Genomic DNA, 16532 nt, shown 5'->3' with positions numbered 1-16532 from the left:
AATGAAATTATCCCAAACTCAGATTGTGGTAATAGTTGCACAACTCTACAAACACACTAAAACCCATTGAATTGTATGCTTCAGACAAGTGAATGTGTTGGTGTGTGAATTATATCTCCGTAAAGATGTTTAAAAAAATAGAACCTGACCTTGAAAAGTTTAAAATTTAATTAGTGAGAAAGACATATACACAAAGACAGGATATGCCAAATAGCAGGAGACACCAAAGGAGTTCAGAAGGAGGGGAGGATCAATCCTAGTTGGGGCATCAGAGAAGGTAGAATCCATTGTGTTTTGGTAGATAAAAGGGAAAAATCAGTTCTTCCAGGTTGGAAGAACATGAGCATGGGGGCATGAGAAGGTGTGAAGCATGCCTAAGAAATATTGAGCCAACTAATGAAACTCTGTTTGGCATGCAGATACAAAGATGATTTACAATACTGTATCAGCTATCTATTGCTGTGTAACAAATATCCCAGAACTTAGTGGCTTAGGACAACAACCACCACTTAGTTATTCACAATTCTGCAATCTACACTGGGCTCAGGAGCATGGTTTATCTCCCCTCCACAATCAGCTTATGGTTTCACCAGGAATGGAAAATCCAGGATGGCCTCAGGCATAGTCTGGCATCTCCTCCACGACGACTGTGACCAGATAGCAGCTAGATGGCCCTCTCCTTCTCCACACGGTCTTGCATACTCCAGGGCTCCCCTCTTACATCAAGTGAGCAAAAGCAAAAGCTGCAAGGCCTCCTATGGCCTAGACCCAGAAACTTGCACAACATCATTTCCACCATGTTTTATTTGTACAAGCAAGTCATGAGGTCAGTCCAGACTTAGTGAGGGAAGAGAATACATGGGGTTTGAATTCGGGGAAGCGTGATTCATTAGGTATCTACCACAAGTACCAAAGAGTAAATCATACACCTGCCTTGGAAGAGCTCACTGTCCAGTGACGTGGCTGCCTTGAAAGGCATGGAAAGGGGAGTATATCTAGGAAGGTAAGACTGGGAACAGAGCATAGAGGACACTGAAAACAAACTAAGGAGTTTGGATTTCATTCAAGAGGTCTCAATGAAGGTACAAAAATCCCTAGGAGAGGTGATATTTTAAGCCTTTATCAGCCAACATCTTAGAAGAAGTTGATGGTGTGTGCAAGTAAGACAGACTAGAACCCTGGGTCTCTTTAAGAAATCAGATAAGTTGCAAGAACGTGTGTTCCCATCACCTGAGTCAGATAGCACCACCACATCACAGAGGAGTGTGGGTTGCCTGTGTCAACTTCCAAGCCTGTGTCCCAGGGGTCAGGACATACACCACAGAAGGCAAGAGACTCTGCTCCCTTGTCAGCCTTCTTTCCCTCTTCAGTTTTCCTACCCTTCTTTCCTCAACATACTCTTTGCGTGTCCAAATCAGTGGACTATAAAATACAAAAGCTGGAATCAAGCTTACAGAGTGAAATGAAGTAAAACAAAAGCAGTCAGGACACAAGTCTTGCTTTAGACTGCAATGTGGAAATTAACTACAAAGAGAAAACTGAAAACGACTGATTCAACTGAACTCATTACTTGGGTGACTGCTGTTCCTTTTCTGACCATCTCTCTCCTCACTTCACATTTCACTCCTCCAAAACCCAGAGTATCAGGAAGCCTAAGCCTGTCCTTGCCCCACCTTTCTCCTGATGACCTACTTCACCAGCAGATGACCTCCCGTGGCCTCAAATGATAGAGCAAAGCCATAAGACGTTACCAATAGCACCTAACAAATTGCACCAAGAGCTGCAGCCCACCTGTTTTCACCAGTGAGCAACCAAACTTTTCTCCTCCCAAAAGGCTGAGTTTATTCTATAGTGACCTCCTCAACATAAAGCAATTACTGGGAACAAATGAGATGCCTGTCAGTTGGTTTGAGTACACACAGACGTGTATCAGGGACCCTAGCAAGGTATAGTGAGCATCTCCTCCGCTAAGAGATTGCTCCCAGGGCCTCCATGTTGGATCAAAAGAGCCCCATTCTGGGGCTTCCCTGGTGGCGCAGTGGTTGAGAGTCCGCCTGCCGATGCAGGGGACACGGGTTCGTGCCCCGGTCTGGGAGGATCCCACATGCTGTGGAGCAACTGGGCCCGTGGGCCACAACTACCGAGCCTGCGCGTCTGGAGCCTGTGCTCCGCAACGAGAGAGGCCACAACAGTTGAGAGGCCCCCGCACCGCGATGAGGAGTGGCTCCGCTCGCCGCAACTAGAGAAAGCCCTCGCGCAGAAACAAAGACCCAACACAGCCAAAAATAATAAATAAATAAATTAATAATAAAAAAAAAAAGAGCCCCATTCTTATAGGAGGCCAGCAGTCCTCAACATTACCTGGCAAAACGTGCCTTCATTTCTCCCCACTTCCCATCTTAGTGCTTCCTTCAACTGTCTGGCATCTCCCCAGGTCTTCACCCACCCCTCCTGATGTCCCTGGTCTTCCCCCATTTTCAGCCCTCACATCACAAAAAGTCTCCTTACATTCCTAGAGCATCCTTTTATCTCCATTGTTAAAATTCTGACTCCCAGACCAGAGTGATTTCAGTCAGCTATGGGTGTGAATGGATATATACTTGGTAGGAAGACTCCTGATGATGCAAAAAAAAAAAAAAAAAAAAATGGATATGACCTGGTAGCATTTCAGGAAGGATGGAGAGCAGATAAGGGAGACATCTGAAAGCTTGTGATGGATCAGGGCCTCTGGATATGTTTCTTACCTAACGAAAAGTTGAATCAGGGAGAGAAAGGGATGAAGGGATGAATTCTGACATCTCCCTTCTCCCCATCCTCCCTCCCCAGACAGATCACTGTAAATATCGACCTGCTTCCGCGCACACAGTGTTTCCGATGATACAGTCATGCGACCAGGCATGAGAGCGAGGCGCACACACGTAAACAAATCGTACAACACACTCATACCCTAAATCATTTTGAAATACCCAGAGGTGAGGATTATTTCCGGTAGAAATCATCTCTGACATCACTCACCAGGTCGGACAGCAGTAACTTTCCACTAAGGCAAGGGACACTAGCTTCCGCCTGGGAGCCACAGGGAGATGCCAGCAGTTTCAAAAGAAAGAAAAAAAGGAAAAAAGAAAAGTAAACACTCACACTTGACAAGTAGCACCATCTAGGGGACTTAGACAGTAAAACTACTCTTCTTGCAAATACACAGCCAGGAGTGTTCTCTGCCTGGGGCCACATCAACTAGGGGCCTGGATCTAAGCTGTGTGTGAACCCTCATGACCCGTGCTGGGCAGCTACACCTGAAGCCCTGTGCCCAGGTCAAGACATCCATGTGACAAGCTGGAGCAACCCCAGAGTCCAAACAATTGCCTCTAAGACACAGCAGACAGTAGGACAAATCCTGCATGATTCCATATATATGAGGCATCTATGATAGATTCCTAGAATCAAAGAGTAAAATGGTGGTTGTTAGAGGCTCGGGGTCGGGGGGGTGATAAGGAAGTGTCCTGCGACGAGCATGAAGTTTCAGTTATGCAGCATGGATAAGCTCTAGACATCTGCCGTACAACATCGCGCCTATATTAATCAGACTGGATTGTACACTTAAACAGAGTTCTTTCATTTGGATTGATCAGGAAGCTGGGCAGCATCTTCCGCCCCCTGAGTGACCAGGAGAGGGGAGGACGCCCAAGGTTACTGGTTCTGAGGGAGTTCGGGGGGAAGCAAGCAAGCCTATCTGGGTCATTAAAAGGAGACTCCAAAAAAGTCCATTGAATCCAGTCTCTCATTTTCGTGATCAGAAAACTGAAGCTCAGAGGAATTCCCTGGTGGTCCAGTGGTTAGGGCTCCACGCTTTCACTGCCGAGGGCGCAGGTTCAATCCCTGGTCGGGGAACTAAGATCTGCAAGCCACGTGGCGCAGCCAATAAATAAACATAGAAGACTGAAGTTCAGACTTCCTTGTACCTTTGAAGTGTTACTATTATTGTGTGAGGCCAACAGACCAGGAGGCTATGGCCATTGAAAAGACGGTTTGTTACTCAACATACCCTAGAGGAGGGGGCACACCGGGTCATGGGGGCGGGGGGCACACAGGAAGCACCAGGGTCAGTCAAGAGGCAGAGGGAATGAGGGGAATTGCAGGCAAGTGCCTTTATTGTGGTTTCCCAGGAAAGAGCGGGCAGGGCGGGGCAAGCAGGTGTAGGACTGGCTAGTTGAACCGTTTCAGCGAGCTCTGGGGCATAAGGGCTGTGTCTAGCTGGCCCTGCGGTGATTAGGGCAACAAGAGATAGTGGCCCAGATGCAAGAGCCCAATAAAGGAGGCGATTTAGGAACAGGCTCTGGATTGGTCGGGAGGCATATGAAAGGCATGCTCTCAGGTGAGTCCTTTACTGTACCTAGGAACTGGCCAAGCCTGGGAGGGGCAGTCCCTCGGGGTTGAGCAAGGCTTCAAATATCAAAGCAGCAAAACACATGGTTAATAGACCCTGGACACACAATGGGCTTAATGGCAGACAGATATGTAGGATCCAGGACTCTCGACCCAATTCTTTGTTCCCTAAGGTTAGCTGGCCGTCCCCTGCCCACCCTCTGCCCACCCCATGCTAATCTGTCTCCCTCTCTATCTTTTAAGCTCAAGACATCCTTTTATTTTTTTTTTGGAGTATAGGTGCTTTACAATGTTATGTTAGTTTCTGCTGTACAGCAAAGTGAATCAGTTATATGTATACATACATCCACTCTTTTTTGGATTTCCTTCCCATTTAGGTCACCACAGAGCACTGAGTAGAGTTCCCTGTGTTATACAGTAGGTTCTCATTAGCTATCTATTTTATACATAGTATCAATAGTGTATAGATGTCAATCCCAATCGCCGATTCATCCCACCCACCCCCGCCCCCCTTGCTGTCCATATGTTTGTTCTCTACGTCTGTGTCTCTATTTCTGCTTTGCAAATAAGTTCAACTGTACCATTTTTCTAGATTCCACATATCTGCGTTAATATACGATATTGGTCTTTCTCCTTCTGACTTCACTCTGTATGACAGGCTCTAGGTGCATCCCCGTCTCTGAAAATGGCACAGTTTCATTCCTTTTTAAGGAACTGATTCATTTGACTCTGGGAGGCTTCTTTCTCCAGCTGAGAGTTTAATTTTCTCCTCCTAGAGGTCCTTCTTTGCCACCAATGGCGCCATCATGCACACGTTATACCCACGCTCACACTGCACCTCACCCTACAGGCTGCTGTGCTCTACCCGGACATTTCAGGATTTGGCTAATGAGCACAGGATGAGGCAGACGGTGTGACACAGGCCACAGTCGGCGCTCAATATTCCCCCTGGGGCTGGACAGGAGTGGAAAAGGCTGTTCTTGGTACCAGAATGGGCTGCCCCTGGAGGCTCAAGCAGGCCTCTCCCACCGCAGTTCAAGGGAAAAGTAACAAGATGTTCCTTCCCACCAGCCTGAGTCTTGGGGTGATCAGGACGCTGAGGTCCAGACATACCAGCGCGCAGCGGGGAGGTGCAGATAGGAATCACAGGACTCCGCCTCCCAGACAGATGAGAAGGATGGGACAGACACTGCCAGGGAGTCCGAGCAGGAACTCCTTGTGCAGGTACCAAGCCCCAGGCCCAGCATGGACACTGGGTATTTACTAAGTGAGCAGACACTTAGTAAATACAGAATGAGCCAAGGGACAAATGACAAAAAATATTTTGGGCGCATAGTAAAGGCTCAGGCTCTGGAACTTTGAAAAAGAGCCCTGTGATAAGGCGAAGTTTATATACCGTATATCCCAGTGGGAAATAAGGCAGAGGTCTGTGGCTATAGCAGCAAAGAGGGTGACTGGATACCATGTCCCCACTATAGAGTGTGTGTGTGTGTGTGTGTGTGTGTGTGTGTGTGTGTGTGTGTCTGGGGGGCACAAGAACTGCTACAGAAGCAGTTTAGAGGGGTCCCATCTCAAGTTAAATTGGCCTGGGAACTGGTGCTGAGCTGAGCCGGCAGTGAGAGAGGACGCTCACCTGCAGGAATGCAACAGCAGGGGAGAGGGGAAGGGTTAGCACTGGATTCGGGTTAGGGCTGGCGTAGGCAGTTGGTGGGGTAAGCAAAAAAATGATAGGGGCTTCCCTGGTGGAGCAGTGGTTGGGAGTCCGCCTGCCGATGCAGGGGACACGGGTTCCTGCCCCGGTCCGGGAAGATCCCACATGCCGCGGAGCGGCTGGGCCCGTGAGCCATGGCCGCTGAGCCTGCGCTCCGCAACGGGAGAGGCCACAGCAGTGAGAGGCCCGCATACCGCAAAAAAAAAAATGATAGCAGCCTACACTTCTGAAAGCCTAAGGAGGTTAAAAGCATCTTCAGGCTTGAGCTTCTCAAAGCCACCTGTTTCCTGTCCATGGGCCTTGCAGCAAGCAGAGACAACACTCTCCCTTCCTCCCCCATTCCCAAACCTACGCCGGCATCCCAGCGCAGGAGGAACATTGGATTCTCAGCCAATCAACATGTATTTGAGCACCCAGAGCACCCATGCCACTGAGCATGTTCGACACGGCTGAGTTCTGTGCCATCGGAGGGACCCTTCACTCTCCCACAAATACACAGGAACACATGTACACGCAGGAAGGCACACAAGCGTGCGCTGCTGCCCTAGGCCTGACTCACTCCTCCATACTAAAGCATTTGAAGTGTATTAAGAAGTAAAAATGCTTTCTAAAAGAGATCGCAGTAAGTCAGTATTTACCATCAAGGGATCAGAGGATAGATGTGAAGGATAGATGTGTGCTTCCCCAGCTTCCCATATCCCTGCACACGTGTGATTTTAGTTACTCGAAGGTTCTGGTGAGTGTCCTGTGTTAGACAATCAGAATCCTATCCGACCTGTGCTAGAAACAAGGCTTCCTGCCCCTGACCTAGGAAGTGAGTCTGTCACAAAAAGGTGAAAAGAAGATGCTAAAGTGAACAGGGAGAATTTTTTAGCAGGGTCCTCTTTTCCCTCCACAACTCCCAAGGGAGCAGGACAGGGCCCAGGAGCTCCAGACGGTACGCAAGTTTTGGTGAGATCTACTTTGCAAGCTGCATCTTTTTTTTTTTTTAAGAAGATGTTGGGGGTAGGAGTTTATTAGTTTATTTATTTGTTTTTGGCTGTGTTGGGTCTTCGTTTCTGTGCGAGGGCTTTCTCTAGTTGTGGCGAGCGGGGGCCACTCTTCATCGCGGTGTGCGGGCCTCTCACTATCGCAGCCTCTCTTGTTGTGGAGCACAGGCTCCAGACGCGCAGGCTCAGTAGTTGTGGCTCACGGGCCCAGCCGCTCCGCGGCATGTGGGATCTTCCCAGACTGGGGCACGAACCCGTGTCCCCTGCATTGGCAGGCGGATTCTCAACCACTGCGCCGCCACCGGGGAAGCCCAAGCTGCATCTTTGATAGAGGGTAATACTCTGCTTAATTCCTTTTGCTCTCTGGAGAGTAAAATTCACTGTTTCTTTACAGTCCCGGATTATCCTAGCTATGAGATAAGAGAGTTAAAGGTTGAGAAACAAATTCTTGAGGCTGGAGGTTCAACCCTAAGATGACAGAAGTGAAGGAGCAGAGCTGAGATTGCTCAGTCAGCAATCCCTCACCAGGACCTTCTCCTTCCTGTACAAACCCTGGAGGTTCCAGATTGTGTCTTATTAGAGGGGGTGCCGTTCCCCTTGGCTCAGAGCTAGGGGACACAGAACTACTAAACTCTTTAAGGTGCAGTGATTCACCAATAGGGAAGGCTGTGAATGGAAAGAGCCTGTGAGCTGCATCGGGAAGATAGGGGAGGGCACTAGGTCCCTAACAGAGGGATCCCTAAAAGGAAGGGAGGCTGATGCACCATAAGACTCATTTCACTTTCTTTGAAAATTTCTCAAGGACCAACCACAACGTGCTGTTATTTTGAGTTTAGAATCCAATAGTTCATTGGAAGGTAATAACTGAAGTCAAAGATAACTCAGACAAATTACTTGGTGAGCTAACACAATGAAGCCTCTTCTTCCAAATTTGAGGGTACCCACTCTATCCCCACCCTCCCTTTGGAGCTAACTAGTCTGAACTAAGAAAATGTCTGGATTATCATTTGAAATCAGGATTTAACAAGAGCAAGTTCTGCCCCAGGTACAGCTAGGAAATGGCTGAGGCAGCAGATCAAGAAACGCCAAGGAGCAAATCCCTAACTGCCGGACTATCTAACTCCAAGAAAGGCAAATGGGGCAGATTTTGAAATAAGAGGAAGGGATCTGCAAACATGACATCACCTGGGGATCTTAACATTCACATGCCTCCAGGGATTAGGACCTAATATCTCTGGGGACATTTTTCACCCACCGCCGTGGTTCTAACATGCAGCAGAGTTGAGAAACCACTGATGTATGCAGCTGCTCTCCAAGGAGCCCCTACCTGGCCCTGACACACCTGTTTTCTGCTCCCTCTTACCTCTTCCATTCCTGGGCAGCCTCCGTGCTCTGAGTCCCCGGCGCCCCCTATACATTCAAACACCTCAACACCTCACTCTGGGTTCCCCTATCCTGGATATGTCCAATATCCAATACCCCATTCCTCCTGCCCCAACGGAATAAATCCCACTCCCATACCTGCGTTTCCAAAAGTGCCCTGCTTATAGATACAAAAATATCCGGTAATGATGAGGTCATGTAGAAAAGCGGTTTGGGGAAGTATTTGAATACCTTTTTAATTGCTAAATGAATTAATGTGACATGCTTACATGGGAGAATACTAAATAAGTCCCTGAAAAAGGGCTTCTGAAAAATAAGTAAGACTATCAGTTAGGGATGTTTCTTATTGGCTTAAGGTCAGATCATCTTTCCATGTTTTAATCAGATTGTTTTTGTTTGCTATTGAGTTGTATGAGTCCTTTAGATATTTTGGATATTAACACTTATCAGATATATGATGTACAAATATCTTCTCCCATTTAGTAGGTTGCGTTTTCATTTTGTGAAGGTTCCCTTAGCTGTGCAGAAGCTTTTTAGTTTGATGTAGTCCCACTTGTTGACTTTTGCTTTTGTTGCCTTTGCTTTTAGAGTCAGATCCAAAAAATCTTTGCCAAGATTGATGTCAAGGAGCTTACTGCCTGTGTTTTCTTCTAAGAGTTTTATGGTTTGGGGTCTTACATCCAAGTCTTCAGTTCATTTTGAGTTTATTTTTGTACGTGGTGTAAGATAGCGGTGCAGTTTCATTCTTTTGAGTGTGGCTGCCCAGTTTTCCCAATACCATTTATTGAAGAGTCTGTCCTTTCCCCACTGTATATTCTTGGCTCTTTTGTTGTAAGTTAATTGACCATATGTACATGGGTTTATTTCTGGGCTCTCTATTATGTTCCATTGATCTATGTGTCTGTTTTTATGCTAATACCATACCGTTTTGATGATGAAGGTCTTATAAAATTGTTTAAAATCAGGGAGCATGATGCCTCCAGCTTTGTTTTTCTTTCTTAGGTATTTGAATCCTTTGATAGTTTAATGCTCATCAAGGATCTGAAGTCACTATGTTAGTTTAGAAATATACTGTGCATAAAGTAGTTTTCTCATAAACTGCTCATTTGTGAGGTGTCTACTTTCTCACGTGAAGATGCTGGGAAAACAGAAAGACTATTTTTACTTTTTACAAAAAAAAAAGTTTAACTTTGAAAGTAGGAAATAATTTTATTTTCTAAAGTTTGTAGTGCCTTTATTTCCATATATTTTTCCTCTATCTGAAGGGAGATGTTGTCAGAATTAAATGGACACTTGGTAGAGGTTCTCTGAAATGAGTGGGGTCCATTTATACCATTGCCACCTTTCTTCGTCAGGATTCAAGGGTCATTATACTTTCTAACCACCCTCTGCGTTGCTGTATTGCTTTAGAAAAAGAAGAGCAAATATATCAGGCGCCAGGCTAGATGCTGTACATAGATTAACTCATCTGATCCCTTAACAGCCCTAAGAGGGAAAGTACTATTATTTGCTGCCACTTTAAAGATGATGAAACTGAAGCTTAAATATCTGTTCTATCCTGCCCAAGGTCTCATCGCTGATGAATGGTGAAGCCTGATTCCAGCCAAGCCTTCTAATCCTGGGGCCTGTGTTTGGGTGCTTTCCCATGAAAATTAGGTTAAAAGGGGCTGGATTCCTAATTTATTGGTATAGAATCTCCAACACCCGCCAAAGAGGTAAGCTAGAGGATAAAGTCCAGGAAACTCCCAGGTGACACCTGTAAGAGGAAAGACCACAGGATACCGGGCAAGGTCATTGCTGGCAAAATGCGGATTCAGGGCACAAAAGTCAACAGGAAAGGATTGGGGGAGGGGGAATTTAAAAGAATTTTCTGGGCTAGGAATCAAGGGATTTGGGTTCTAGTTCTGGCTCTGCTAAAGCCTCCTGTGTAATCCAGCACAACTAACTTCCTCGACCAGTTCAGTTTGCAAAGCTACACGGAAGGATGGAGACAAGAACCCACATCTGACGAACAGCACCAACCGCGGGACAAATTCCTGGCCCCAGTAGTAAATATGTTCCATTCGCTTCTCCGTGGGTGCAGCCCTAGTAATTCTGACATGCACACCAGGTCTGAAGGTCGCTCGACTGGGTTAACTCTTAGCGACCTTCCTTGCTCTTTCAAAAGTTTCTGACCCTCAGCTTCTGGGACCCGGAGCAAACCAAGCCGGTGCATGACACAACTTTCCCAGCAGAGGGCAGTGTTGGCTCAAAGTTTCCCCATGTATCTTCCTCTGGTCTTGAGGTTTTCATCCTGCCTAACGACATTGTTTCAGGATATATATTTTTTTAATATGTATATAATTTAAAAGGCACCAAAAATTACCTATAATCCCATCATTTGTCGTTTGAATTATATAAAGGACACTCCATCTATGCAGTCCACCTCCCAAAGTTAGTAACTGTTAACATTCTGTTTGTCCTTCCTAACTCGTTCCTAAATTTAAACACACTCCACTGTGAATTTATACACACACACACACACACACACACACACACACTTCTTTTCCAAATGTGGAATCTTGTAATTTTTCTGGTCTACAACTCACATTTTCACCTAAAAAATATCACACACATCTTTCTTCCAAATCCAGTCATTTTTTAAGTGACTATGTACTACCCCATTGTATGATCACCAAAATGTCTATTAATGAATATCTAGGCTTTTTTAGTATTTCAATTACAAATACCACTCTAATTATCATCCTGGAGGATAAATCTTTATATAATCATGGTATTCCTTCTGTAGAATACAGACGTAAGATTGTTAAGTCAAAGGATATATTCATTTTCCTTTATTTTTCATACCTTTCTTTGGTTTTCTGTTTTATCAAATACTGAATAATTTTAAAATATATTTCAATAATGCTAAGCATAAAAAATTATACCAACTGACCAGAAGCCATTTTTTAATTTATCATGATTTTTTGGTTGTTGTTATAAAATTGGTTTAATTATTTTCCCAATTATGAGCATTTCTGAGAAAGAAATTTTCTCATGGTCACTAAACCATTCCATGAGTACAAAAGAATATTGTTTAAACTATACCACACATCTATTTCACCATGTGCTGTGTTGCTTTTTTTCTGTGTTACCAATAATGTTTTTAAATTATAAATATTCTCTTCTACTCACACTCTTTATATACAAAATCAGGAAACCAAATACACAGACCCTTGTGCCACAGTGACTCTGATAATTATTTCTCTTAAAAATTGCAAGACAAAGATTTCATCGTGCTTGTCAGGGCCGAGTCTTTGTGGGTTCCTGCAAGCCCTTCTTTTCTAATTGGGCAAAAAGAGGTCACTTACTTCAATTGCACCTGCTTCTCACACACACATGGAAGCTGAGTTATTGCCAAATCAGACCCAGGTCCTAGGCTCTCGTAAGGTTTCAATTCGAGACAAAAATCTAGATGTGAGTTTCAATGGGGGGACCGTTTAAAGAGCACTTTGGGAGGTCTTCTCCCAAGGCGGCTTCGAATGTGATGTTACTATGTCAAGGTCAAGCAGGTGAGAGACAGAGAAACGGCAGGTCCAGGACCACAGCTCAATTTACATCCCAGAAGGTGAGGAGGATAGATTCACGACACTGAGACTTCAAAACTCTCCGTGCCTTCTGAACTCCCAGCACTGAAGGCAGGCATCTTAGAACAAAAACAAAGCATGGGGCTTCCCTGGTGGCGCAGTGGTTGAGAGTCCGCCTGCCGATGCAGGAGACACGGGTTCGTGCCCCAGTCCGGGAATATCCCACATGCCGCGGAGCGGCTGGGCCCGTGAGCCATGGCCTCTGAGCCTGCGCGTCCGGAGCCTGTGCTGCGCAACGGGAGAGGCCACAACAGTGAGAGGCCCGCGTACCACAAAAAACAACAACAAAAAAAACAAAGCATGGGTGTGCAATTTGGAAAGGCGGGGAAAAAGCATGAAGAAGTTTTAAAGAGATACTGGTTTACACATAAGCAGATTAAAAGTTAGGTGGAAGTATAAGGTGATACTAGATTTTGCCAGAAATCAAAGGCAGAGTGGTAGGTGACAGGAAGCCTCGCAGGCAGCAGAAGCTGGCTTTATTTCTTCCTGAAGATCTGGATTTGAGGCTTTCCTGGAGAAAATCACAACCCTTCTCCCTACTATTCAGCTACCTCAGCTACAAGCACTTAGTTTTTATTTATTTTTCATAAATTTATTTATTTCCTTTTATCTATTTTTGGCTGTGTTGGGTCTTCGTTGCTGCACACAGGCTTTCTCTAGCTGTGGCGAGCAGGGGCTACTCTTCGCTGTGGTATGTGGGCTTCTCATTGCGGTGGCTTCTCTTGTGGAGCCCGGACTCTAAGTGCGTGGGCTTCAGTAGTTGTGGTACGTGGGCTCAGTAGTTGTGGCTCGTGGGTTCTAGAGCTCAGCAGTTGTGGCGCACGGGCTTAGTTGCTCCGCAGCATGTGGGATCTGACTGGACCAGGGATCGAACCCGTGTCCCCTGCATTGGCAGGCAGATTCTTAACCACTGCACCACCAGGGAAGTCCTTGCAAGCACTTCTTAACTCATGTTCAACCTCACAGCTCTGACATGGTTTCACTTGCTCACTGAAATCCGAATTCCTGCCCTGCTGTGCCATTTCATTACAAAAGAATAAAATTAAAAATACAGCATACAAGGGGAAGATACAAGAAGAGGAAATTTAGATTATAGCTTAGTCACTTTTGTCATCATCTTGCTATAGAAATCTAATTGTAACTATTCCTCTTACATACAAATATTTAAAAGATAAGACTATCTGGTCAACTAGGAATATATGTCTGCAACTGCAACAAGAAACAAAAATAGGGCTTCCGGGAAGATGGCGGAAGAGTAAGACGCGGAGATCACCTTCCTCCCCACAGATACACCAGAAATACATCTACACGTGGAACAACTCCTACAGAACACCTAGTGAACGCTGGCTGAAGACCTCAGACCTCCCAAAAGGCAAGAAACCCCCCACGTACCTGGGTAGGGCAAAAGAAAAAAGAATAAACAGAGACAAAAGGATAGGGACGGGACCTGCACCCGTGGGAGGGAGCCGTGAAGGAGGAAAGGTTTCTACACACTAGAAGCCCCTTCGCGGGCGGAGACTGCGGGTGGTGCAGGGGGAAAGCTTCGGAGCCGCGGAGAGCACAGCAACAGGGGTGCGAGGGGCAAAGCGGTGAGATTCCCACACAGAGGATCAGGGCCGACCGGCACTCACCAGTCCGAGAGGCTTCTCTGCTCACCCGCCGGGGCGGGCGGGGCTGCGAGCTGAGGCTCGGGCTTCGGTCGGAGCGCCGGGAGAGGACTGGGGTTGGCGGCGTGAACACAGCCTGCAGGGGCTAGTGCGCCACAGCTAGCTGGGAGGGAGTCCGGGGAAAAGTCTGGACTTGCCGAAGAGGCAAGAGACTTTTTCTTCCCTCTTTGTTTCCTGGTGCGCGAGGAGAGGGGATTAAGAGCGCTGCTTAAAGGAGCTCCAGAGACGGGCGCGAGCCGCGGCCGGGCATGAGACGCTAAGGCTGCTGCTGCCGCCACCAACAAGCCTGTGTGCGAGCACAGGTCACTCTCCACACCCCCCTTCCGAGGAGCCTGTGCAGCCCGCCACTGCCAGGGTCCCAGGATCCAGGGACAACTCCCCCCGGAAGAACGCGCGGCGCGCCTCAGGCTGTGCAACGTCACGCCGGCCTCTGCCGCCGCAGGCTCGCCCCGCCCTCCGTGCCCCTCCCTCCCCCCCCCCACCCCCGGCCTGAGTGAGCCAGAGCCCACGAATCAGCGGCTCCTTTAACCCCGTCCTGTCTGAGCGGAAGAACAGACGCCCTCCGGCGACCTACACACAACCAAAGCTGAGCCCCTGGGAGCTGTGAGAACAAAGAAGAGAAAGGGAAATCTCTCCCAGCAGCGGAATAAAGCTCCACAATCAACTTGATGTACCCTGCATCTGTGGAATCCCTGAATAGACAACAAATCATCCCAAATTAAGGAGGTGGACTTTGAGAGCAAGATTTATGATTTTTTTCCCCTTTTCCTCTTTTTGTGAGTGTGTATGTATATGCTTCTGTGTGAGATTTTGTCTGTATAGCTTTGCTTCCACCATTTGTCCTAGGGTTCTATCCGTCTGTTGTTTTTTTGTTGTTGTTGTCCTCTTAATAATTATTTTTTTATTTTAATAACTTTATTATAGTTTATCTTACTTTATTTTGCTTTATCTTCTTTCTTTCTTTTTTCCTTCCTTCCCTCCTTTCTTTCTTTCTTTCTTTCTACTTCTACTAATTCTTTCTTTCTACTTTTTCTCCCTTTTATTCTGAGCCATGTGGATGAAAGGCTCTTGGTGCTGCAGGCAGGAGTCAGTGCTGTGCCTCTGAGGTGGGAGAGCCAACTTCAGGACACTGGTCCACAAGAGACCTCCCAGATCCACATAATATCAAATGGCAAAAATCTCCCAGAGATCTCCATCTCAACGCCAGCACCCAGCTTCACTCAACGACCAGCAAGCTACAGTGCTGGACATCCTATGCCAAACAACTAGCAAGAAAGGAACACAACCCCACCCATTAGCAGAGAAGCTGCCTAAAATCATAATAAGTCCACAGACACCCCAAAACACACCACCAGACATGGACCTTCCCACCAGAAAGACAAGATCCAGCCTCATCCACCAGAACACAGGCACTAGTCCCCTCCACCAGGAAGCCTACACAACCCACTGAACCAACCTTAGCCACTGAGGACAGACACCAAAAACAACGGGAACTACGAACCTGCAGCCTGCAAAAAGGAGACCCCAAACACAGTAAGATAAGCAAAATGAGAAGACAGAAAACCACACAACAGTTGAAGGAGCAAGATAAAAACCCACCAGACCTAACAAATGAAGAGGAAATAGGCAGTCTACCTGAAAAAGAATTCAGAATAATGATAGTAAAGATGATCCAAAATCTTGGAAATAGAATAGACAAAATGCAAGAAACATTTAACAAGGACCTAGAAGAACTAAAGATGAAAGAAACAACAATGAACAACACAATAAATGAAATGAAAAATACTCTAGATGGGATCAATAGCAGAATAACTGAGACAGAAGAACGGACCTGGAAGATAAAATAGTGGAAATAACTACTGCAGAGCAGAATAAAGAAAAAAGAATGAAAAGAACTGAGGACAGTCTCAGAGACCTCTGGGACAACATTAAATGCACCAACACTCGAATTATAGGGGTTCCAGAAGAAGAAGAGAAAAAGAAAGGGACTGAGAAAATATTTGAAGAGATTATAGTTGAAAACTTCCCTAATATGGGAAAGGAAATAGTTAATCAAGTCCAGGAAGCACAGAGAGTCCCATACAGGATAAATCCAAGGAGAAATATGCCAAGACACATATTAAAAAAAACTGTCAAAAATTAAATACCAAGAAAACATATTAAAAGCAGCAAGGGAAAAACAACAAATAACACACAAGGGACTCCCCATAAGGTTAACAGCTGATCTTTCAGCAGAAACTCTGCAAGCCAAAAGGGACTGGCAGGACATACTTAAAGTGATGAAGGAGAAAAACCTGCAACCAAGATTACTCTACCCAGCAAGGATCTCATTCAGATTTGATGGAGAAATTAAAACCTTTACAGACAAGCAAAAGCTAAGAGAGTTCAGCACCACCAAACCAGATTTACAACAATTGCTAAAGGAACTTCTCTAGGCAAGAAACACAAGAGAAGGAAAAGCCCTACAATAACGAATCCAAAACAGTTAAGAAAATGGGAATAGGCACATACATATCGATAATTACCTTAAATGTAAATGGACTAAATGCTCCCACCAAAAGACACAGATTGGCTGAATGGATACAAAAACAAGACCCATATATTTGCTACCTTCAAGAGACCCACTTCAGACCTAGAGACACATACAGACTGAAAGTAAAGGGATGGAAAAAGATATTTCATGCAAATGGAAACCAAAAGAAAGCTGGAGTAGCAATTCTCATATCAGACAAAATAGACTTTAAAATAAAGACTATTAGAAGAGACAAAGAAG

This window comes from Grampus griseus (genome assembly GCF_964374135.1).
Source record: "Grampus griseus genome assembly, chromosome: 6".
Lineage (NCBI taxonomy): Eukaryota > Metazoa > Chordata > Mammalia > Artiodactyla > Delphinidae > Grampus > Grampus griseus.
This window is presented reverse-complemented; position numbering follows the sequence as displayed.